General features: G+C 46.4%; 1 protein-coding gene across 5 annotated transcripts in view; it reads left to right on the top strand.

Annotated features, from left to right (window-relative positions):
* RPH3AL (rabphilin 3A like (without C2 domains)) overlaps nt 1-26,066 on the top strand; it is a 156,477-nt gene that overhangs the window by 21,459 nt on the left and 108,952 nt on the right. For 3 of the 5 annotated variants that reach the window (XM_082603701.1, XM_082603698.1, XM_082603700.1), the window contains exon 1: nt 20,526-20,569. The exons of the other annotated variants lie outside the window; for them this stretch is intronic. The gene's annotated coding sequence lies outside the window, so the exon portion shown is untranslated. Of the gene's footprint in view, nt 1-20,525; nt 20,570-26,066 lie in introns of those variants that run through there. 5 annotated transcript variants of the gene reach the window in all.

Genomic DNA, 26,066 nt, shown 5'->3' with positions numbered 1-26,066 from the left:
AAATTAATGTCTAATTTAACCCCCTTCCTCATACAAGAAGCCTTCTTCCATCTACGCCTGAGTCATGGATGGACCATGACATGAAGCTCACTGTATGGTGTTTGCATTTAGGGGCAGCTCACAGAGGTAGAAATTATTCCCTCTTTTGAGCTGAGATCTTGAGATCTGTCTCTTTGTCACTTCGCTTCTGGGTCTGTCCGTTTCGAGCCATCTCAAATAAGTCTCTTTACCATGGGGCAGGATTTTCGCTGGTGCAAGATCCCCGTCATGCCTGCCTTCTCCAGGGAGAAGGACTTGCCTCTTTCAGGGGTTCCTTGTAGAGTCTATAGGGTGATATGGATCACACTCCAGGCCGTGCTGGGCACCTGGCCCATCAAACATCCTCCTAAAGTTTTGCAGAACTGGACCCTATGTCCCCAATGTTGCTTGAACATGACATAACACTTTCTAAAAATAATGGTAATTTTTTTGAATCTTAAAAGTAATTCATATTCATTATGGAAAATTTAGAAAATACACAAAGGAGAAAGTAAACATCTGTGATTCTCAGCCTCTAGAGATAACCATGTTTAATGTTTAAAAATAGAGATCATTCTATATGAATGATTTTATTTTTTTTAAAGTAAAAATTTATTGAATTTGTTACAATACTGCTTCTGTTTTACGTTTTGGGTTTTTTTTTTATTTTGGTTACAAGGCATGTGGAATCTTAGCTCTCTGACCAGGGATTGAACCTGCACCCCCTGCACTGGAAGGTGAAGTCTTAACTACTGGACTGCCAGAGAAGTCCCTGAATAATTTTATAACCTATATTTTATTTAACATTTATTTATCCATAAGAATAGTGACTGACATATAGGTAATACATTTTTTCTCAGTTCAGTGTTTGTTTTTCTATTATTATTATTAAACATAGAGAAGTTTCTAATGTTTATGTGGTGTTGTGGACTGAATGTTTGTGTTCTCCTGAATGCATATGTTGAAGCCCTAATTCCAAGAGTTGGATAATATTTGGAGGTGGAATGTTTGGGAGGTATTTAGGGTTAGATGAGGCCCTGAGGGTGGGGCCCGCATGATGGGATTAGTGCCCTTATAAGAAGAGATGGCTGAGAGCTCTCTCTCTCTCCTTCTCTTTCCGTCCTCACACATGCACTGAGGAAAGGCCATGTGGACACACAGCAAGAAGGCTGCTGTCTACAAGTCAGGAAGAGAGCCCTCACCAGGAACTGAATTGACTGACACCTTGATCTTGAACTTCCAGCCTCCAGAACTGAGAGGAATAAATTTCTGTTTTTTAAGCCTCCCAGTCTATGGTATTTTGTTTTTGCAGCTCCAGCAGACTGATCCATGTGGTTAAGTCTATCAGTCCTTTCATTTTGTGATTTCTTCCTTTGCTTTTGGGTTTGAAAGGGCTTCCCCACCCCAAGTTCAGATAAATATTCACCTATATTTTCTTCTCGTTCTTTATTTGGTGTCAGCTTTTCCACTCAGCTCTCTCTCTTACATTCAACTCTAATCCTACCAAAATTTATTTTGGTTTATGGTATAAGATTAGAGCCTGATTTTATTTCTTCTCAAATTGTCCCTCAGTTCTTTTAGTTCAATTTCTTTTCCTACCAACTACATTTGAAATTGAAATTTAATTTTTTTGGACTATTCAGTTGACCCTTGAACAACACGGGTTTGAACTCTGTGGGTCTACTTATACATGGATTTTTTTTCACTAAATAAGTACTACAGGTCTACACAGTCTGTTGTTAGTTGAATCTGAGGATGTGGAACCACGGATATGGAGGGCTGTCTGTAAAGGTATATGGGAATTTTCAATTACGAGGGGGTTGATGCCCTTGACCCTCCCCCACCATGTTTAGGGTCAACTGTACATTACAACCATGTTGCTCAAAATTCAAAAAGGCAAAACATGAGATTCTCCCTCCCCCCTCTCCCTTAGCCTCCCAGGTCCAGTAACCTGTGTTACTAGGTTAATAGATTTTGGTCTTGGACTAGATTTCCTTCAGCCTTCCTCCAACTGACTCTAAATGTTAGCTTTATTATTGTGCACAAACATATGAGCTTCCAGGTTTTCTCTTTTTTCATTAACTGATCTCTTTTTCTTCCACTATCACATTTTTTAAATTATGACTTTATAAATTTAACCCCTGGCCATGCAGATTCTTTCTCAGCTTTTCTTTGGTTATGCTTGCCCATTTAGTCATTCTTCTCTATGATATTTATAATCATTTTATAGCTCTTCTGCACATATCATTGGAATCTAATTTGGAATGACAATAAATTTCTAAAATAATAACGATATTGAGTTTTCTTCTGTAGAAATATGGTCTGTCCCTTACTGATTCGTGTCTTCCTTCCTGTCATTCTCTTTTTTTATAGCACCCGCTTAAGTTTCATAGATCTCTTTATGGGGGTTGTGAACATTTCTTGTTTGTTCCTAGGTGTTTTATGTTTTTTGTTGCTAGGGAATAGGATCATTTCCCCCCCAGTCTTATCTTCAACTGGATATTGTTGGAATATAAGGAAGTATTTGTTTAAAAAATTATTGTGAAATAGATATATATGCATATAAAACAAATATGTACAGTTTAAAGAAGAGTAATAAAGCAGATATATGCCCAGCCAAATGAAGAAACAGTATCAACAGCCCTTTAGAAATTGTTTTTATGCCTCTCCTTAGGTGGGTTTTCCTCTCTTCTCATCCCCAGGGGATACACTAACCTGAATTCTGTTATCATTATTAGCCTGCTGTTCTCTATAACTTTACCATGTAGGTTTATGTCTTTAAACAATACATTTTAAAATTTTGTATACTTTTGAACTTTTATAAATGGAGTCACACTGTATTCCATTTTTTAATAGATCCATTTGCGTTTGTGGGAGGTTATTTTGGCTGCATTGGGTCTTAGTCGTGGCACACGAGATCTTTGTTGTGGTGTGTGGGCTTCTCTCTAGTTGTGGCACGTGGGCTCCAGAGCGCGTGGGCTCTGTAGTTTGCGGCACTCGGGCTCTCTAGTTGAGGCCCGAGGGCTTAGTTGCCCCGCAGCACGTGGGATGTTAGTTTCCCTATGAACCCGTGTCCCCTGCATTGGAAGGCAGATTCTTTACCACTGGACCACCAGGGAAGTCCCTGTTTTTATTCAATGGTTTATTTACTATAAACTTCACGATTTCTAAGTATATAATTCAATGGTTTTTAGTATATTCACAAGATTGTACAACCATTACCATGAACTAGTCCCAGAACATTTTCATTACCCCAAAAAGAAGCCTGTATCTTTGCATTCACTCCCCTTATTCTCCCAACAACCTCCTCAGCCCTAGGAAACAACTAATCTATTTTTTGTCTCTATGGATTTGCTTATTCTAGACATTTCATATAAGTACAATAATACAATATGTGGTTTTCCCTAACTTTCACTTGTAATGTTTTCAAGGTTCATTCCTTTTTATGGCTAACTAATATACCATTGTATGGTTATGCCACATTTTGTTTATTCATTATCTGTTGATGGACATTTGGATTATTTCCACTTTGGGCTATTATAAAAAATGTTGCTATGAACATTCATGTACAAGTTTCTATGTGGACATATGTTTTCACTTCTCTTGGATGTATACTTAAGAATGGAATTGCTGGTCATATGGTAAGTTTTGGGCTATTATAAATGGAGTGGCCATAAGTCTTCTTGTTGACATATGTTTTCATTCTCTTATGTGTATTATTTCTCTTCCATGTTTGACTTCTTTTAGGCGTGGAATTACTGATTAGGTTTATCTTTGTTTTTTATTGACACGTAGATCCATTCAGAAAACGGCATAAATTCTAAATGTGCTGCTTGTCTAATTTTTACAGAGTAAACACAGCCATGTAGCCATCACCCAGGTCAAGGGGTGGGATGTTGGCCCAAGCTGGGCTACTCCGCTGGGCTGTTCTTTGTGAGATATGAAATCTAAGCAGAGTGAAGCAGGAAGGGAAACGGTATTGGAGCCACTTATTCCCATGTGGCAGCTGATGAGACCTTGAGGCTCAGACTCTGCAGCTGCCGGGGTTCCTGTGTTCTTCCACATCAGGACCTTGGCCTTCCCATCAATTCTGCATCCAGGTATCCTGCCAGTAAATCCCTTTCTGCTTAAGTCAGCCACACCTTGTTTCTATTGCTTGCAATCGAAGAATCCTTTTGGATACAGTGCGCCCAACTGTTAGCACCAAAGTTTGGTGGAGTGTGCCCCTCCTATTGCTAAAAACCCAGAGTAGAAGCTGCGTCTAGCTAATCCTTGAATTTTTACATGACTTTATTTTTTTTTAATATAAATTAATTAATTTATTTATTTTGGCTGCGTTGGGTCTTCGTTGCTGTGTGCGGGCTTTCTCTAGTTGCGGCGAGCAGGGACTACTCTTTGATGTGATGCACGGGCTTCTCATTGCGGTGGCTTCTTTTGTTGTGGAGCACGACTCTAGGTGCGTGGGCTTCAGTAGTTGTGGCACACGGGCTCAGTAGTTGTGGCTTGCAGGCTCTAGAGTGCAGGCTCAGTAGTTGTGGCGCATGGGCTTAGTTGCTCTGCAGCATGTGGGATCTTCCTGGACCAGGGCTCGAGCCCATGTCCCCTGCATTGGCAGGCGGATTCTTCACCACTGCACCACCAGCGAAGTCCCATTCCCCCTAACTTTATATTTAGTTCCCAGTTTTGAAACAGTTTTCTCTCGGTCCCCAGTGGAAAGTTAATGGCTTAAGTAACTGGCTTAATTTAGAAGGTGAAATGTAGGAGTCTATATTATTTTCCAGACTTCATTTTTGGAAACCAGGTTTATTTCTCTTCGATGTAGAGCACAGGGGGGTTGGATGAAGGCGTGTTTGGTGCCATGATCAGAAAACAAGGGCTAGACCCCAAGTTCTTTAGCGCCATCCCTCAGGGACCCTTTGCCTAAGAAGGCTCAACGTTGAAATTGGTCTGCTCTAAGTGGGGCCTCATTTACAAGTAAAAAAAGAAATGAATTCTCTTCTGGTTTCTTTTTTAATGTCATTGAATCACACGGGTTAGTGACAGGTAACGACCCAATTTCAACTGGTCTCAGCATTGTCAGTGCTTGTCCTCATTAATGTCAGGGTCTGGGCAGGTATTTGATCAGGGGTCGGTGCCATGGGTGAGGCTCGCCAAGAAAAGGTCAGAGATGACTGTGAAATTCTTTCTAACCCCAAATGGTAGTGATCAGCCCAGGCCGTGTCTTGGAGCAGCCACGGAGCTGCTTTCCATGTTTCCCAGGTCTCATTCCTTGGCTTTTCTTGAGAGCCTGTTCCTGTGGTGACCTTCTCTCCCCGCCAGTTCTAATCCTGCTGGCGGTTTTCCTCATTTGCAGAAGCCACTGCTTGGGGGCCGATGACCCTAGCCTGGACACGAAGACCTTTCTCCCATTCCTGGGGCTTGTTAGGACCTTCCACTTTTAATGTGAGCACAGCAGACAGTGGGCGTGATTCTTGACCACGTGGTCTCCGTGTCTGCAGGGTTCTGCGGAGCAGGAAACTAGCTGCTTTGAGTATCTTGCTTGGCCAGGACTGCCATGGCTGGGGACGCAGCAGGTCTGTCAAAGTCATTTTTGCGGGTTGGGAGCCATACGAGGGCACTGCATGGAAGAGGCTTTCCATTGTGGTTTATGATGGCGATTTTCTCACACATGGCTGTGAAGCACCTTGTTTTAGCATTATCAGTTTATGACAGCGATTTTCCAACAGGTGGAAGAGACATGCCTCCACCAAGGGTCGCCTCTTCTCTCTTCATGTAAAAGGGCCTCGTGGGCTGGGACGGCCTCCGATTTCCCCAAACCCATCTGCAGGTTCGGGTGTCGTGTGGTGACCTGGGTCCCCCCTGACAGGGTGAAGGGGGATAATTTAGCAAAGGGGGTAACTCAGGAGTGAGGGTTCCCTGTTTGGAATCTAAAATGCCTTTACAGAATTGAGACTTTGCATCCAGGACACGCTGAGGTCAGGGCAGAGAGGACAGGCCCAGGGGGCAGGCAGGACCCAACTGTGGGCTGGCCTCTCTTGGTGCAGACCTGGTGTCCGGAGCATGGGCTCACACGGTAGCTAGTCAGGGGCTGAAGGCTTGCACTTCAGGGGTCATGGCCTTAGAGGACGTTCACTGTACATCATTCTCAACGGTGGTCTCTGCTGACAGGTGTAGAACGTGGACTCTTAGAGTTTGTGTTGGAACCTGGGACAGACGTGTGGATGGATGGCGAATTGTGGCAGGTCGGAGGAGCTGGAGGTTGATACACTTTGGGGAGGGCTGGGTGGCAAGGGGCATGTTCTGGGAGTGCAGGTTTAGGTGGGGAGGGAGATAAGGCACATCTCCAGAGGGTGGCAGGTGGGAACCGAGGCAGGCCATCTGCAGGGTCTTATCAGGAGGTAATAGGGTCCTGACAAACAGGCTAGGCTAGCGACAGATCTTCAGAAGCGTGGGGGATGAGGCCTCAACAGGGAAGAAGGTCGGCCTACAACCAACTCAGAGCCAGAGGCCCAGTGATCAGGGTCTCCGGGTTGTGGCTGGGCCCAGCGTGAGCAAAGCAGAAGCTGACTTGCTTAGTGGTTAAGGGTTTTGGGCTCAGACTTGCAGGCTTTCATCCTGGCTCTGCCACTCCCTCACCCTGTGCCCTTGAGAAGTTGCTTTGCCTCTGTTTGCTCATCTGTAAAATGGAGATAATAATAGTATCTGTCTCATTGTTCAGAGGACTCCGTGAGAAGTCATGTACAAAGCACTTAGAACAGTGTTTGGTGCATGGATGGTGGTATTATTGTTAGTGTTGAGGTCTCCCCAGTTTGGCCTGATGCATGTCCTTTGGCCTCAGAGTTGCCTGCGAACGGGGTTCACACCCAGGCTTGAGGGCTGCTGCTTTCATTATATTGAATTTTGTAGCCCACTTGCTTGTCTTGTTTCTACAGCTGCTGGAAATCGCAGTCTGATGTATTGCATCAGATTTCTGGTGCCACCTCCTCTTTCTGCTCTCTGCCTGGCCTCTGTTCTCTTTGATCCTCAAATAGTTTATTTTTTATTGTGTTCAGCCCCTAAGCTGCCTCAAGCCCTCCTTGAAATAGGCAGTTATAAATTGCCAATGAATAAATATAATTTTAGATCATACATGGAATCAGAGTTACAGTGTAAGGAGCTATGCTGTACCTGCCACATCCCTGTCTCCTCGTCTTACCTGAGTCTGGGGGATCAGTTGGCAATAAGAAGGGCCAGCCCCTGGGACAGGTTAGGGTGCACAGCAGAGAAGAGGCTGCAGATATTCTGGCTGTGAAGGTCACTCTCAGGCCCAGGGGTGGAATGGGTGAGAAGGTAGAGGAGGTGGAGGAGGATGAAGACTAACTCTTATCAAGTACCCACTCTGCACCTGTCACTGTGTAGGTGCTTAATACACTTTGGGCGGCTCCAGGAGGCTGGTAGATGAGTATCCCCATTGTGGGACTGTAGAATTTGGGGAAGTTTAGTCTGTACGTTAGAGCCGGGATGTGCATCCGATTGTAGAGTCAACCCAGACCCAACTGTGGGCCATATGAAGGGTCAGGTGCAAGACCTTCCCCAGGACTTCCTCCCACTCTTCAGACTTGCCAGGGCATATGTCTCAGTCATCTTTTGCCACGATATTGCTGTGTAACAGACCAACCCCAAACCCACTGGCATTTGGCAATAAGTATTTATTCATCCCTCATGTATCTGTGGGTTGGGTGGGGTTTGGCTGACCTAGGCTGCTCTCAGTGGGACTTGGTTGGCTTTAAGCTGTGAGTTGGGTTTAGGCCTGTTTCATGTGTCTCTTATCCCACTTGGTCCAACGACCACCAAGGCATGTTTGTGTCATAGTTACAGGCAGGAGTGCAAGAGTGCAAGCTCAGTTGCACAAGCACATTTCAAACCTCTGCTTACATCATCACCACTGCATCATTTGGCCAAAGCAAGTCACATGGCCAATCTTAAGCCAAGGGGCAGGGAATCACCCTGCCTACCATTGAGCCATGGCAGAATGTGGCTATCACATACTCCTACAGAGAGAAGAATTGACACCAATAATTCAACCTACTTTAGGATGAGTTTCATTTATTCGCTCAGTAAATGTTTTTTTGAAAGGCTGCAGTATGACTGGTACTGTGTTACCTCTGGGGATAGAGTGGTGAAAAATGCAAGCTTGGTCCTTGCCTTACAGAACTTACAGTCTAGTGATAGAAACAAACTGGAGAGCTACTTCTATGATTAATTATTTAATTACAGTTGTGATCATCTCTACAGGGGACAAGTACAGAGCGCTGGGCATGTACGAAAGGGTCTGACCTAGTCCAGGGAGGAAGAGATGGTTGAGCTCAGAATTGAAGGATAAGACTAATTAGGCAAACGATCCTTAATATGATTACCAATTGACTTCTCACCTGAAACCATGGAAGCCAGAAGGCAATGGAATGAAAGTCAAAGTGCTGAGACAAAAAGACCATCAACCAAGTCTATATCCAGAAAAACGTCCTTTAAAAATGAAGGAGACAGGCTCCCTGACTTCAGACTATACTACAAAGCTATAGTAATCAAGACAGTATGGTACTGGCACAAAAATAGAAATATAGATCAAGGAACAGGATAGAAGGCCCAGGGGTAAACCCACGCACATGTGGTCAACTAATCTATGACAAAGGAGACGAGAATATACAATGGAGAAAAGACAGTCTCTTCAGTAAGTGGTGCTGGGAAAACTGGACAGCTACATGTAAAAGAATAAAATTAGAACACTCCCTAACACCGTATACAAAAATAAACTCAAAATGGATTAAAGACCTAAATGTAAGGCCAGACACTATAAAACTCTTAGAGGAAAACATAGGCAGAACACTCTATGACATAAATCACAGCAAGATCCTTTTTGACCCACCTCCTAGAGAAATGGAAATGAAAACAAAAATAAACAAATTGGACCTAATGAAACCTAAAAGCTTTTGCACAGCAAAGGAAACCATAAACAAGATGAAAAGACAACCCTCAGAATGGGAGAAGGTATTTGTAAATGAAGCAACTGATAAAGCATTAATCTCCAAAATATACAAATAGCTCATGCAGCTCAATATCAAAAAAACAAACAACCCAATCCAAAAATGAGCAGAAGACCTAAATAGACATTTCTCCAAAGAAGGTATACAGATTGCCAACAAACACATGAAAGGATGCTCAGCATCACTAATCATTAGAGAAATGCAAATCAAAACTACAGTCAGGTATCACCTCACACCGGTCAGAATGGCCATTGTCAAAAAAATCTACAAACAGTAAATGCTGGAGAGGGTGTGGAGGAAAGGGAACCCTCTTGCACTGTTGGTGGGAATGTAAATTGATACAGCCACTAGGGAGAACAGTATGGAGTTTCCTTAAAAAACTAAAACTAGAGCTACCATATGACCCAGCAATCCCACTGCTGGGCATACACCCTGAGAAAACCATAATTCAAAAAGAGACATGTACCACAATGTTCATTGAAGCACTATTTACAATAGCCAGGACATGGAAGCAACCTAAGTGTCCATCGATAGATGAATGGATAAAGAAGATGTGGCACATATATACAATGGAATATTACTCAGCCATGAAAGAAATGAAATTGAAGTATTTCTAGTGAGGTGGGTGGACCTATAGAGTCTGTCATACAGAGTGAAGTAAGTCAGAAAGAAAAACAAATATCGTATGCTAACACATATATATGGAATCTAAAAAAAAAAGTTTCTGATGAACCTGGGGGCAGGACAGGAATAAAGATACAGATGTAGAGAATGGACTTGAGGACGTGGGGAGGGGAAAGGGTAAGCTGGGATGAAGTGAGAGAGTGGCATGGACATATATACACTACCAAATGTAAAACAGATAGCTAGTGGGAAGCATCTGCATAGCACAGGGAGATCATCTTGGTGCTTTGTGACCACCTAGAAGGGTGGGATAGGGAGGGTGGGAGGGAGATGCAAGAGGGAGGGGATATGGGGATATATGTATACATATAGCTGATTCACTTTGTTATACAGCAAAAACTAACACAGCATTGTAAAGCAATTATACTCCAATAAAGATGTTAAAAAAAAATGAAGGAGAAATCAAGACATCCTGTATAAATAAACCTGAATTTGTTGCTATCAGACCTGCCCTACAAGAAATACTATAGAGAGTCCTTCAGGCTGAAATGAAAGGACACTAGACTGTGACTCAAGTTCACAAGAAGAAATAAGGAGCATCTTTAAAGGTGTAAATGTATTTTGTTGTAACTCTTTTCTTCTCCTATCTGCATAAAGCAATAATTATGAAACTGTGTTGACAGACTTATAATGTACAAAGATGTAATTCATATAATAATAATAGCATAAAAGAAGGGGGAGGAAACAGCTATATTAGAGCACAGTTTTTGTATATATTGAAATTAGGTTGGAATTAATCAGAGCTAGATTTTTTTAAGTTAAAATGTTAGTTGTAATCTCCAGGGCAACTGTTAAGAAAATAACTAAAAAATATGTAATAAAAGAGAATTAAAGGCTTCCCTGATGGCGCAGTGGTTAAGAATCCACCTGCCAATGCAGGGGACATGGGTTCGAGCCCTGCAGGAAGATCCCACATGCCGCAGGGCAACAAAGCTCATGCGCCACAACTACTGAAGCCCGTGAGCCACAACTACTGAAGCCCGCGTGCCACAACTACTGAAGCCTGTTCACCTAGAGCCTGTGCTCCGCAACAAGAGAAGCCACCTCAGTGAGTAGCCCCCACTTTCCACAACTAGAGAAAGCCTACGCGCAGCAATAAAGACCCAACGCAACCAAAAATAAATAAATAAAATAAAGTTTTAAAAAAAAGAATTAAAATGGTATGCTAGAAAATACCTATTTAACAGAAAAGAAGACAGTAAGGGAAGAGTATAGGAACAAAAAGACATAAGACTATATAGAAAACAAATAGCAAAGTGACATAAATCCTATCTTATCAGTAATTATATTAAATGCAAATGGATAAACACTCCAATAAAAAGACAGAGATTGACAGAATAAGTTAAAAACCCCAGTTCTGTGCTATCTACAAAACACTTTAGATTCAAAGATACACATTGGTGGAAAGTAAAAAGGTAAAGATATACCATGCAAGTGATAACTAATAGAAACCTGAAGTGGCCACGCTCATATTAGACAAAATAGATTTACTACGGACAAACAGGATACTTTGTAATGATAAAAGGGTCAATTTATCAGGAAAACATACCAATTATAAACATGATGCACCTAACAACAGGCCCCCAAAATACATGAGGCACAAACTAAGAGAAATGAAGGGAGAAATAATAATAGTTGGAGACTTCAAGGTTCCACTGTCAATAATGGACAGAACTGGTAGGCAGAGGAGCAATAGGGAAATAGAAGACCTGAAGAACACTATAAACCAAGTAGACCTAACGGATATTTATAGAACACTCCACCTAACAACAGCAGGATACACATTCTTTAAATGTTCACATGAGAGAACATATATTATGTCATAAAACAAGCCTCAATACATTTACAAGGGTTGAAATCATACAGAGTATGTTCTCTGACTACAGTGGAATGGAATTAGAAACCAATAACAAAAAGGAAATTTGGGAAATTCACAAATAAGTGGAAAGTAAAAACATTCCTAAATAACCAGTGGGTCAGAGAAGAAATCATAAGAGAAATTAGAAAATACTTTGAGATGTATGAAAAAGAAAATACAACATACCAAAACTTATGGGATGCAGCTAAAGCAGTGCTCAGGAGGAAATTTATAGCTGTAAATGCCTATATTAAAAAAGAAGAGAGACTTCAAATCAATAGCCTTCTTCCACCTTAAAGTAGAAAAAGAAGAGCAAACTAAATCCAAAGCAAGCAGAAGGAAAGAAGTAATAAAGATTAGAGCACAAAAAGGGAAATAGAGAATAGAAAAGACCACCGATTGTGTGATTCCATTTATATGAAATGTCCAGAATATGCAAATCCATAGAGACAGAAAGATTAGTGGTTTCTGGGGGCTGGGGAGAGGGGGGAATGGGGAGTGACTGCTAATGGGTACAGCGTTTCTTTTTGGGGAGATGAAAATATTCTGGAATGAGGGAGTGGTGATGGCTGCATAACTGTGAATATACTAAAACCACTGAATTGTACATTTTAATAGGGTGAATTTTATAGTACCTAAATTAAATCTCAAAATGGTGTTAATTAAAAAAAAAATCAAAGCGGGTGACTAGGCAAAGGAGGTTGGGAGGAGTAGAGTTAGGGGAAGCATTCCCCGGGGAGGAGTATCAGGGTGTCTGCAGGCCCCAAGGGGAAAGAGTGTGGTGTGTTACCAGAGGCCCCAGGTGGGCTGGGCTGGGCTGGGGTGGGATGCCTTTGGTTTTATCATTAGAGCAGTAGAAAGTCACTGGAGGATTTCTGTAGGTGGCTCCGTTGCAGGGCTGGCATTTTGAAGAGCTCATTGTGACTTTTTTTTTCAAATAAATTTATTTATTTTATTTATTTATTTTTGGCTGAGCTGGGTCTTTGTTGCTGCACGCGGGCTTTCTCTCGTTGCGGTGAGCGGGGGCTACTCTTCATCATGGTGTGCGGGCTTCTCATTGCAGTGGCTTCTCTTGTTGTGGAGCACAGGCTCTAGGTGCACGCAGGCTTCAGTAGTTGCGGCACACGGGCTCAGTAGTTGTGGCTCACGGGCTCTAGAGCACAGGCTCGGTAGTTGTGGCGCACGGGCTTAGTTGCTCTGTGGCATGTGGGATCTTCCCGGAACAGGGATTGAACCTGTATCCCCTGCGTTGGCAGGAGGATTCTTAACCACTGCGCCACCAGCGAAGCCCTGGTGAACAGATTGGAAAGGGCCAGGAGTGGACTTGGGGAGGCGTCTGCAGTAGCCCAGGTGAGAGAGGAACCTACCTGTCAGGGAGGTTATTGTTCAAGGTCACCCCATTAGATGGAGCCAGACCTGGGTCCCTCTGGCAACACAACCTCTGCTCTCCACAGGCCACTGATTTGCATCCTCCCAGGTATTTCTAATCAGCCTAGAGACTGGCTGAGATCTCTGTGCTTAATGAGAGAGGGGGAGGGAAATGGACATCATATTAATCAGGCTAAGTAGGATTTGTGGCTAACTAGGGCCGGCCTCGCTGCAAACAGTAGACATTAAACTGTAGAAATGGCGATTTATTGCCAGGACACTGGAGCATGTCACAGAAGCCCAGGCCCCTGGAAGAGTCTGGATGAAGCACATGGGGCAGAGGAAAACCCAGGAGCCCTCCCTCTGCCTTGTGTCTGCTCATCCTCTCTTTTGGTTCTTCTCTCTTTTCTCTCACCGCAGACCACCTTTCTCTTCCCTGGGCGTTCCCACCTGGGGAAAATGGCCCCTCCATCAGCTCCTAAATTTGCATCTTATTATTCCAGAGAGCAGTTGAGTTAAAACTTAAGTCTCTTAGCCCATTTCCTAGATTCTCAAGGAAGGGACCTCAACATGCCAGCTTGGGCTGAGTGCACCCCTGGAAGAGTCAGCTGGGCCTGAGGAGGCTGGTCCCAGTGTAAACTTGAGGCTTCTGGAGCCCACGCCTGAAGGCAGCTGGGCAGCTGGTAAGACCAGGGAGAAGAAGGGGTGTCCAATGGGATGCAAACGACCTTGTGTCAAGGGTCCCTCCCCCGCCACTTCGGAGAACTCACTGCCTAAGATGGGTCTGTCCCTAGGGATAAACCACACGAGACCTTATTTTATCACTTGAACTGGCTTATAAACAGCCCTCTGACTATCCATCTCCCCTCCCCTTTGGGCCTCCACTTTCAGCCCTTAACTGGGCAGGGAACATTCCAGAATTTAGAATTAGTCTTACTACCTTTGTGAATTCTGTCCATTCTCCCAGAAAAGCAAGGTCTAGCTCATGCCCTGCTGAAAAACTTGTTGAAAACGACCCCAGTTACTGTCATTGTCTCATTTTCACCTGCTGTTTGAAACTCAGTGGCGCTGAATCGGATGCCTGGAAGCCCTGGTGGTTGCGGAATAAATGGGCCTCTGATTGGGGACAGGAGGGGACAGGAGGTGTCTGTGAGGTCCAGTGGGAAGCATGTGTGAGGGTCAGCCGCCAGTCACGTCCCCAGCCCCACCGTTTCCAGCCTCAGCTCATTAGTTTCAGCAGGCCTGCCGGTAAGTCGTGCTGTGCCGCCAGCCCTTTGTGCAGGGAATGCTGTGGAAGGGAGACCGCTGGGGGCGGGGAGACACTGGGAGCCCCAGGCCCTTCACCACGGGACAGCTATTTCCAGTGCTAAGGAGGGGGATTGATCCTGGACGGGGCTTTTTCTCTCACTGTGAGAAGCAGGGAATTGAAGTCCTTTAGTCAGATACTGTCTCAGACATCGGTGGGGGGGGACAAGGAAGGACACTGCATGCAGATGTGAGTTCCAAAGGCCCATTTCTCTTTGAATTCCTGCAGCATTTATAGGAGGCTGAGCGGTTTGGTGTCTTCTTCTTCACAGCCATGTGCTGGTTGCCTGGAATGTTGTTTCCAATACTAATAATGATGCTGGTGGCATGCACGCAGCTGGTGCCTTACCTCTGATTAGCAGTCACAAACCTCTGCGTTTAACTTCTGTTATATCCTAGTGAAGGAAGTAGGGCAGATTGTTTTATATGCATTTAATAGCTGATAAACCCTCAGGTTGCCTGGGCATGGGATGGAGCGGGGGTGTGAGTAATGGTTTACCCTTCACAGCCACACAGCTGGTCAGAGCTGGGACTAAAAGCCTGCCTTCTGATTTCGGATCCCGGACTCTGTTCACAACAGAGTGGACGATCTTCAGAATTCTCTCAGGCACAGTCTGTAGCTTATTCTTCCTGGTTTTCCTGTCTGTCATCCATCCGTCCCTCCATTTATGCCTCCGTCTTGTTCTGTAAAGGAATTGAGATACTAACAAGAACATATATTTCTCTATATATCTTGACTATATAAGAAATTAGAGAAATGTGTATTTATAATAAAAAGGTATAAAGTAGATACTTAATGCCAGAGCTATGTATAGATATTTTTTAGATATGCTTGTATATGTGTGTGTATGTAATTAAATAGAAACCCATAAAAATAAGCTCAGGAAAAACATAGATTAACTGGAAGGTCACAACCAGGGAGAGAGTTAAGACATATATTCAGGCCATAGAGCTATGCCCAGTTTACTATGGTTGAACCACAGATTTAGCTCTGAGCTAATGAGTGATCAAAGCAGGAAAAAAAAATGTATTATTTACACGGTTCATGGGGTCCATAAGAAGTCAGAGACTAGACGCTGAGTGCTTTTCCAGGCAATTAGATCTGAAGGGAATTTCTTGTCTGGGTGGTCATCCACGAGACCCTGAGGGGCAAGGGAAATATGTGGCACATGTGCCACTGCTCTCTGTTCCTCCTCCCATGCTAGACATCACTAATCAATCACGGTCCTTTCCCACTGAGGCCAGAGAGAGCCTTGCAGTTCTTCAAGCACGGTGTTCCAGGCGGCTATTACCAACAATGTGGAGTCGGCATACAGGACAAAACCACTTGCTTGCTATTCCAGCTCTGGGGGTGGTGGTGGTATTGGGAGTCATGAGAGAATTCTGAGTGGAGAGCCACAGGAAGCCGTGGTAAGCACCTCTGCAGGGGTGACATGAGTGGACACCATGTCCTGTTGTCCATAGGAGGTGTGTTTGCTGTAAACCGCCTCTAGGTGCCAGTTGGAGGGACCCATCAGGGTGATGACGGGTCGTAAGTGTGTCTGGAGGGACACAGGGGACATACTAGGAATTTCTGACTCATTACAGTCATTTACTTGTTCCACAGATATTTAGAAAACACCTATTATGTGCCTAGAAAGAATGCCTGACCCACTGTGCTCACCCGCCTCATCCCAGTTTAACATCACTTTTTCAGAGATGCCTTCCTGACTCTTCTCTGCATCAGAGCTCACAAATCATGCCCCCTTGCACCTTTCTCTCATGGCCTGTATCACAGCACATATGGATATATTTATTTACGTTTGTTTGTTTAGTGTTTCCCCCACTGAGATGTGAGTTCCAAGGTGGCAGGGACAGTGTCTGTCTTGTTCATCATGGTATCCTCAGCCCTAGCACAGGGTCCAGCACATGGTAGGTGCTCGATACATATTTGTGGAATGAATGAATGAAAGAATAAAGAGGGTGCAGAGGTGAAGCGGTTGCAGACTGCCCAGTAGAAGATAGAACATAAATATAAGGTGTCAAATGCTCAGTGCTACAGGGAGGGGACAGGCAAGGAGCTAAGGGCCTTCAGGGGAGGAGAGGTTGCTACCAGAGGGAAGGGGAAAGCAAGGCAGGCTCCATGGTGTAGCAGGACCCTTTGCTGGGTCTGGAAGGATGAGGTGGAGGGGGGGACATCTGGGGCCCTGGGGGTAGCAGGAGCCGAGGCAGAGAGGTGGATCTGGAGGAGAGAAGAGCCAGAATGACTTTGGGGTGCTTTTAGGGCAGTGGCAGGGAGCACACCAGGAAAGGTGAGTCTGGGCCAGCTGCTGGAGCTTTGCCCACAGGCTTGATTTGGGCAGCAGATTTGTGAGTGGAGCAGGGATGGGGTGGGAGGGGCCCCAGGCAGGCAGGGGCAGGCTGGCGGGAGAGCTGGGGAAATCACGGAGGCCCCAGTTTGGCCTGGGGGTGGTGGAGGCAGTGCCTGGGCTCCCTGGACTTTGTTTACTTCCTTCCTCTCCTGTGCCTGTTGACCCTTGGCGACCACGCTCTGCAGGTTCTGGTCCCAGGACTCAGCCCCAGCCATGCTCTGCCCTCCCCCGCCCCCAGCCTGGCCCAGCTCTCTAGGGGGCTCTGTGTAGCTGATTTACCCAGTAGCACTGTGGCCAACATATTTCTAATTTTAAACAGAATGTGCGTTGATCACGTGTAGCATATTATCTTTTTTTTTTAATTAATTTATTTTTGGCTGAGTTGGGTCTTCGTTGCTGCGCGTGGGCTTTCTCTAGTTGTGGGGAGTGGGGGCTACTCTGTTGCGGTGCGTGGGCTTCTCACTGCGGTGTCTTCTCTTGTTGCGGAGCATGGGCTCTAGGCGCTCGGGCTTCAGTAGTTGTGGCTCGCGGGCTCTAGAGCACAGGCTCAGTAGTTGTAGCGCACGGGCTTAGTTGCTCCGCGGCATGTGGGATCTTCCCGGACCAGGGATCAAACCCGTGTCCCCTGCACTGGCAGGTGGGTTCTTAACCACTGCGCCACCAGGGAAGCCCTAGCATGTTTTCTTGAGCACAGTCTTGGATCCTCCAGATAGAGCTTTGTTCTCCTAATTTCCTTCCTCTTGAACTCTTTAAGGTGTGTTTTCTGTCGCTTACCTAGGGAACTTTTATTTCCTATTTATATTAATTATCAAATTACTCCATTTCACGTATGGGTCATTCAGGTTACTTCTTTTGGCCTCCTTCTTGCACATCTTATGCGTGGATTTGTTAAGCAGTTTGGCGCCTGCTTTCACTGTTCAAGCCCACCCGGTGAGGTTTTGACTGGAGCGTGAGGAGATGCAGTGGCAATGGGACCTTGTTGCTTGTGGTTCCTGGATCCCAGGATGACGCAGGGTGGAGAGATGCTACTGGATGCACACGCTCCTCACGTGTCAGTGCTGAAGGTTCTCGAGCCAGCACGCGAGGCCTCCTTTCCACGTTCGTTCTGGTTGCATTAGCCCAGAAGACCGGCCAACCTGGGGTGGCCAGAGGTGGACAATGGAGCCCGAACTTGGAACCTGGGAGATGAGCCAAGGGTCTGGGATGACCCGGGGCAGCTTCATGTGTCCCTGGGGGTGTGAACAAGTGCGTCCACTTCCTGCAGTGGTCTGGTGGATGCTGAGACAGAGGAGGCTGCCACATCATCTAGGGACCGGGGAAGAAGCCCCCAGTGGAGGGGCTCCCTGTGGACCACGTGACTGCTGCAGAGAAACCAGAGTAAGCCTAGGAATGAGCCCTGGGTGCTTCAGAGGAAAGCAACTGCCGCCCTGACATCCCTGAGCCGGGCAGCTACTGACACAGGCTCCAAAGGGGTAGTTGGCATGGGAGCAGGAAGCTTACTTCCAGGGCTCCTGTCATTTCTGTTAAGACATCAGGCTCACTCAGGTTAGTACATGTGGTGCATTCTTACCCCTTCCCGCTCCTGGATAGGTGACATACCCAGGACACTTAATTGCAAATGACAGAGACCCAGCTCAACTAGTTTAAGCAAAAAGGGGACTCTGTGGACCTGGCAAGTTGGGAAGCAGAAGAGCGGTTCAGGCATGGCTGGATCCAGCAGTCGATTATCTCCATCTCTCAGCTCTGCTTGGCTTTATTCTCAGGCTGTTTGCAAGTGGCAGCAAGATGGCCATTGGCCAGCTCAGGCCAACATCGCTCTCATAGCTTGCTGTCACAGAGAAAGAGGGTACTTCTCAGTAACTCTGGTGAGAGCCCAGGGAAGCTGGGCCTCAGTCGGTCACTGTGCCCAGTGGGTGGGGATATTCTAATCAGCCGGCCCCAGTCACATTCACCCTGAGGAAGAGGACGGAAGGGCCTGTTCCTCCCACCCAGAAGAACTGGGCAGGATTTCCTTGGCCCTGAGGGAGAGTCGTTCTCAAAGACAGGGATGCTGGGCAGACAGAATGTACGTCCATTGTGAAAGGCCAGCAGAGGCCCCGGCCGTCTGGAGGCAGCTTTCAGGGCGCCAGCTGCATAGCAGGGCAGCAGCCCACCCGCTGTTCTCTGTTGAGTGAGCGTGTACCCCCGGGTATCTTCACATCCTCAGGTCTGGTCCATCCTGGACCTTCAAACAGAGTCGGCCTTTCTGTGCAGCAAGCTGCTGGGAGCACGTGGAAACCAACCCCTCTCCACCGTGTGTGTCCCAGAGGCCACCTCCCGTCACGGACACCACTTTTCACTTCTCTTTGGCCTTTGGTCCCTGGATCCACAAATCTGCCTCTAATGTCTGCATTGGGCCCCCGTCGCTATGGAGTCTCTTATCTGGACGTTTGACTCAGCTCAAGGCTTGGCCTGATTGTGCCTGCAGTTTCCAGCCTGTGGTCCTGCCAGGAGAAGGGCAGAGTGGCCAGGCTGGACCTGTCGCTTCTCCTAAAGTCAGAGCCCCCACTCAGGATGAAGGACCAGTGGGTTCCCGGCACACCTGGGTATGTGGCGACTGCTTTCCACAGACTCAGAGAGACTCACATCACATTCTCCTACGTGATACAACCGGGATCATACACTAGCACTTCTCAACATTTTTAGCTACTGAATCTTTTCTTCAAAGGCTGTCTTCCCTGAAAATCCAGTGGAGAAAGCTGACAGGAGCAGTGTTGCCCTGGGCTAGGTTGGACTACATCCCCTTTATCCACCTCCCTCTCATTCCACATCAGCAGCCCCACTGAGGTACATGGCACCCCGCTAAGGCTCCTGGGAGCCCAGTTGGAGAACCTCTTCGTGATTACGTCCATCCATCCCTCTTTGTAGCACCTGATTTTGTCCCCCATGAGGGATAGTTGGTAGATGTGGTGTTTTTCTTCTCCCCACCACATTCTTTTCTGTCATTAGCTTGTTAGCACTATGAAAAGGACAAGAAGGGGACCCTTGTCACCTTCCTTCTCCCTGCAGGCAGGTGTCAGGCTGTCCCTCCATGACCCTTGTCCTCCTCGAGCTGCATGTGGGAGGCCACTCCATTTGCGGCATTCGTCACATTGTCTGGGCCTCGGTAAACCTTCTTCCTGGGGAGCTACACCCAGATGGATGCCTCACCCTCAGCAGTTGAAGTTTCAGGAAGTCATGAGATGCTGACACCCCACGTATGACCACTGCCTGGAATGAATGGTTTTGATACCTTTCCATAAAATGTGCCCTTTTTAGGGGCTTCCCTGGTGGTGCAGTGGTGGAGAGTCCGCCTGGCGATGCAGGGGACACGGGTTCGTGCCCCGGTCCGGGAAGATCCCACGTGCCGTGGGGCGGCTGGGCCCGTGCGCCATGGCCGCTGAGCCTGCGCGTCCGGAGCCTGTGCTCCGCAACGGGAGAGGACACAGCGGTGAGAGGCCCACGTACCGCAAAAAAAAAAAAAAGTGCCCCTTTTAGAAACAACAACAAAAAATAAAATAAAATAAAATGATAACCAATAAATAAGTAGATAGATAAAATAACAACAAAATCCTTGAAACTTGTAAAAGTGGCAAGACTTTAAAAAAAGAAAAAAACCAAACGAATGCAAACGTTCCCAAGGGAGACCTCCCGCTAATAGAAAGTGTCCCTTATCTGTTCAGTTTTAGAAGATGTCATTAGGGGGACTTGGTCACCCATGATTGGCCGTGGGCGGGCTTCAGCTGCGCTTCCGTCCACCCTCCACAGAGGAGAATCCAGGCCTTGGTTTGGCTCCAGCTGGGCCTTCCCGCAGCTGCCGCTTATTGACTTAAGTCCCAGTGATTCATCTTCATCAGGGTCGCCCCTGACAACGCGTGGTGGGCGGGGGCGGGACCTCCTCTGCCTGGGGTGCCAGCAGGGCCGGGCCCAGGCCCCTTCGGTTCCTGGTAGGTGTTTTGGGGTCTTTGGCAACGAGGTGACGGGAAGATTTTGTATTTTCTGGAGCCAGGAGTTTCCCCAGAACTTTGCTAACACTCGGGAAGGGTGTGTCTGTGCTGGGAGAATGTCGTTAATGGTAGACTTGCTTTTTCCGGGTTACCCCAGGGCCTGCTGCTTCCCAGGAAGAGGTGGCAGGGGTCGGAGAATGGGGGGAGCCCCCCAGCACCTCCCTGACAGTTGCCACACTCGCTGTACCATCCTCTGAGAGACCCCAGTGGACAGGGATGGGTTTAGGGGTGGCTGGAGGAGGGGATGTGTATTTTGGCAAGTTGAGAGGCGGATCGGCCCAGGGCCGGGTGGAGAAAGGGGCCATGTTACTGTAACTGAGCAAATGGAACTTTCGTTAAATGTTTTTATTGCACGTCACGCTGTGTGTAGGCACTGGAAGAGGGGCTACAGCCCCCCAAGTGCTGTTGTTTGGGGTCAACTAGGATAAGACTGTGACAAGTCCTCAGATAACTGTGGGACAGGACTAGAAAAACCAAGGGCCAGAAGGAGGCAAAAATAAAGAAATGCCAAGGCGGCGTTTCTTAGAGTGTGAGAGGATTTTTAAGTATATTATACAGTAATATTAAGTGTATTCTACAGAGGAGCACTTAAAACATTTTAATGACTATGTATTTTCATGTGCATTAGAACATAACTTTTTAAAGTTCCCTTCTATTTATAGCAAATGATACGGTTTTCTATTTATGGTGGAGATATAAAGTTTCCTTTGAAAATAAATTTCAGTAAAAGAGTGTGTTGGTTTAAAGGAAAATACTAAGTAAAGAGTAGTACGGATGGCAGTTGGCATGGGAACGCCTGAGGTTTGGGAAGAGCGTGCTGGAGAAATTCAGAGGCTTGGAAAGGAAAGGGCTCCTGGAAGAGTCTGGGGTGGGGGAGGGGCAGGATCCAGCTAGGTGGAGGCGGGAGAGGGTGCATCGGAACTGGCGAGTGTGCAAATGCGTGTGTGCAAATCTCTGTAAAATCCATTTTAGTTGCGACGTATGAGTTGTGTCGGGACAGGAGGGTGGGTTTGGACTGTATCGTGGAGGGTCTCGAATCCCAGGATACAGACTCCAAACTTAATTCAGGGAGAAGTGGGAGCCATTGAAGGTGCTTGAGGCGGGGAGTGCTTCATGACTATCTGAAGAGACTCGTTTATTTGTAGTGGGTACCAGGACTGGAGGCAGGAGGTCCAGGCAGGGGCCTAAGGAAGGAGAGCGTAAGCGGCCAAACTGGAGCCATGGCTGAGGACCAGCGGCTCAGCCCCCGGCCTGTCTCCGGCTGGCTCTGGCTGGCTGCCTAGAGACGTTGGAGAGAGGCAGGTCTGGGGCAAAGGAGCCAGCTCTGGGTCTCTCTGCAGGGAAGCAGTGGGAGCCGGGCAGGCGTGCGGCTCAGAGGTTGTGCATAGAGTCCTGTAAGGGAGGTGCCTGCCTCTCCCCGCTGGGCCCAGTGGCCTGTTCCTGGGGTCTCCTGGCTGAGTGTGCAATGTTCTGGGGGAAGCGGGTGGGGTCGGCTGAAGGAAGCTCCTCTCTGGGTCAGAGCGCTGATTCCTGCCCTACAGTTAGCCCCAGGCAGCCTGGCTGGCAGCCCTGGGCCAAGATTTCATTCATCAGCTGGACCCGCGGTCAACTGGGTTACAGACTGTTGTTGTTTGTTTAATTCTCCCATTTTTTTTCCTTCTAGTGCAGAGAATTTCCCCAGGAGTTCAGAGACAGGCTTGGTTTAAAAAACAGGGTTGCTTTTGTTTTTCTTCCCTTTGAAGGCCTACTGTGTGCCAGGCACTGTGTTTGGAACTTTCACTGTGTTCACTCTGGACAAAACCTGCATTGTCCAGAGAACGAAGCAAGGTGTGGGGAAATAGGACTTGTCCCAAATTATACAGTTGGTTCACTGCAGCGCCTGATTCCAAACTCACACACTTGTGTCGTTGTAGGAATGAGACTGTGGGCCAGATATGCCACCTGGGAGAAAGATTCACTGTCTGTGCCCCCCTGTCTGGCGTGGGGCTGCTCCATGCAGTGTGCTGGGCTGTGTCTGTAAAATAGGGGTGCTGGCACCCACCAGTGTTGCTGCAGGCATTGCATGAGTTATGATATAGCTAAGGTGCTGTGTAAGCGTTAGCTGCTCTTAACCGCTGTGAGACAGAAAACTAGAGTTGCAATCCTGAACATCAGTTTTCCTGGGAGACATTTTTGGGAGGATATCACTTAGGGTGGGGGAGAAGCATTGTTTTGATTTTAAAATAATTAATACATACGGCTTAGAATGGGAAAATTTGACCTTGGAGACATTGTGCCTTTGGCCTAACTGTTTCTGGCCACACTCCGCGTCCCGGGATGTCAGGGGATGTGCGTGTAGAGAGAAGGGGAAATCTGTGTTCTCTTTCCTCTGTTGTTAGCCTTACTTAGGTGAAAGCTTGAGAATAAAAGTGCACCTTGTTGTTTCCCCTGACTCCAAGGAGGACCCAGGTCTGTGATCTCACCTGCCCTAAATTAGTGCCCGAAAGCTGGTTCCTAATTGCCTATGACCTTAACTAGCCATTCTCTGAGTTAGTTTCCAGCTCTAACATCCAGACAGGCTTCTTCCTTTCCAGCAGTTCTACCAGGATGTCTCTCTTCCTGGAATGCCTGCCTAATGCCTGCCAAGGCCTTACTTTTTCCTTTCAGCTCTCTGCCAGACCCTCCTCCACTTGGAAGCCCTCTGGGATTGCCACAGAGAGAAATCCTAACTGAGACTGCTCTTTGCTCCCTCTGTTCTTTGTGCAGTCCCAGCATCTATTAGAGCCATTGTCTGATTCATTCAGAATTCATCTCGCTCATGCATAGTCCACACTGGGTAGTCACAGCCAACAAAACAGAGGTGGCCCCTCTCCAGAGCTTAACAAGTAAACAAAGAAGTAAATACACACGTTCAACTTGTGATACATGCAATGAAGGCCTATCCACCTTCAGCACTAGGCTGTGTCCCCCACCCATGAGGGCCACGTGGTGTGGATAGACAAGACGTTTGTAGACTAAAGACCCGAACAACATGCACTTTCCTTGTTTGCAGATGGGATGAGATCAAATTGTTAATCAACACAAAAACAATTTGAAGGGTATGACACGTTATATAAATCTAGCTGTAATAATATTAATATCTCAAGATTCTTTCCCACTGATGAAGATTAGGACAATATTTTTTTTTCTCTGTAGAAGAAAGTTAAAACAAATTTCTTCCATTGTATTGGTAGCCTTTGACTTTAAAAAAAAGTTTTACGTTTACAGACAAAAAATTGAAATGTACAGAGTTCCCATGTACCCCCTACTTACCCCAGTTTCTCACTATTAACATCTTGCACTGATGTGGTACATTTGTTACAGGTGATGAGCTGATAGTGACACATTATTATTAACTAAAGCCCATGGATTTCAGTAAGGGGTCACTATTGGTGGTGTACATTCTGTGGGTTTTGACAAATGTATAATGACATGTATCCACCATCACAGCACCATACAGAATAATAGTTTCACTGCCCTAAGAATCCCCTGCGCCCCACCTATTCATCCTCCCCTCTCTCCCCCGAACCTCTGATCCTTTTACTGCCGCCATAATTTTGTCTTTTTTAGAATGTCATACAGTATGTAGCCTTTTGGATTGGCTTCTTTCATTTAGCAAAATGCATTTAAGGTTCTTCCATGTCTTTTCATGGTTTGGTAGCTCATTTTCGTTTTTTTATTTATTAAATTTCTTTTTTCTTTTTGGTGGCTGATTTTTATTGCTGAATTTTATTCCATTGTCTGGATATACCACAGTTTATTTATCCAATCATCTACTGAAGGACATCTTGGTTGCTTCCAAGTTTTGGCAATAATGAATAAAACTGGTATAAATATTAGGGTGGCATGTTGTGTGTGTGTGTGTGTGTGTGTGTGTGTGTGTGTAGGTTTTCAGTTCTCTGGGTAAACACCAAGGAATGTAATTGCTGGATCATATGGTAAGAGCATGTTTAGTTTTGTAAGATACTGCCTTCCAAAGTAGCTGGACCATTTTGCAATGAATTAGAGTTCCTATTGCTCCGCATCGCTGTCAGCATTTGCTGGTGTTAGTGTTCTGGATTTTGGCCATTTCATAGGTTTGTAGTGGTATTTCATTGCTATCTTAATTTGCAGTTCCTTAATGACATATGACATTGAGCATCTTTATGCTTATTTGCCATCTGTATATCTTCTTTGGTGAGGTCTCTGTTCAGGTCTCTTGCCCATTTTTAACTGGGTTGTTTGTTTTCTTATTTTTTGAAAAATAGTGTTTTCCTTATTTAGAATCTTATTCATTGTCTCTGACTTAGCTGAAAGGATAAGGAAAGATTGTGTGGGTAAGTGGGGGTGATTGGCATGGGATAAGGCCCCAAAACACACATAGTTCTGTTTAGTGCCAAGAAGTTGGGATACCCTTGAAATTAAGAGCTTGAGCTTGGAGTTCAAATCCTGGGCGTTGTCACCTACTAACTCAATTCCTATGGCTTTGGGTACATCATTCACCTCTCTGAGCCTCAGTTTGCTCCCCTGTAAAATGGAGTTGTTAAAACCTACTGTGAAAAATGAAGGTGATTCTATAAAGCACTTGGCACCAAGCCTGACAAATAGTAAATGCTCAGTAAATGGTGGGTCTTCTCATAGATAATTAGCAGACATGCTTTTTGCTTCTCGTATGTGACATTTTGGGTTTCCCTTGTGTCCTAGTCTTTGAGACCCCAGAACCCACTAGAATTCTATTTGTGCTTACAATGAACAGTTGGGGTGTGTGTGCATGTGGGGAGCCTGCCATGTCGCAGCAGGTACCCACTTCTCAGCCTCAGCCCTTCCCCAGCCTCCTCTTACTTCCCTGTCAGGAGCCCCAGATGTGTTCCACTCATCTCTTCTTGGTCGCTCCTTCTATCACCATGTCCCCTGGGCTCCCGTTTCTCCAAGGCTGGCTATAAGTGTAGGCACCCCAGCTACTACCCATTTTGACTTCTCTGAGGATGAACCGTAGGCCCAGTAGAGATCCTGCTGGTGGCAGTGAGGAAAAGGCAGAGAGGCAGGAAAATGACCAGGTTGGTGGGGTCCTCCCAGCAGTGGCTCTAGACTTGCTGGCTCCTGTCTCCTTTAGAGATGGGCCTTGGGGTTGATTTCTGAGGTGGCCTCACCAATATGTCCCCCACCCCTCTCCGGAAAGCCACGTGGTCTTTCCCCTCATGCTGGCTTCTCTTCCCAGTCGACACGCATTCTGCTCACCAGGCATCTGCCTTGCCCAGAAATGACCTTGTCTGGGCATTTCCTACAGTACTGAATGGAAGGCCCGGAAACCATCCACGTTCCCTGCAGGCTGCTGGGAGACAGGACCGTGCCTTCTAAGGTTCTTTGCAGAGCAGTCAGGCAAGCGACAGGACTGGCCACAGGCAGAGGGTGAACTCTGCAAAGCCACTGCTCCCTCCCA

This window comes from Mesoplodon mirus, assembly GCF_964341445.2.
Source record: "Mesoplodon mirus genome assembly, chromosome: 18".
Classification (NCBI taxonomy): Eukaryota; Metazoa; Chordata; class Mammalia; order Artiodactyla; family Ziphiidae; genus Mesoplodon; species Mesoplodon mirus.
The sequence above is the reverse complement of the archived record's forward strand: the minus strand, read 5'-3'. Positions and strand labels throughout refer to the sequence as shown.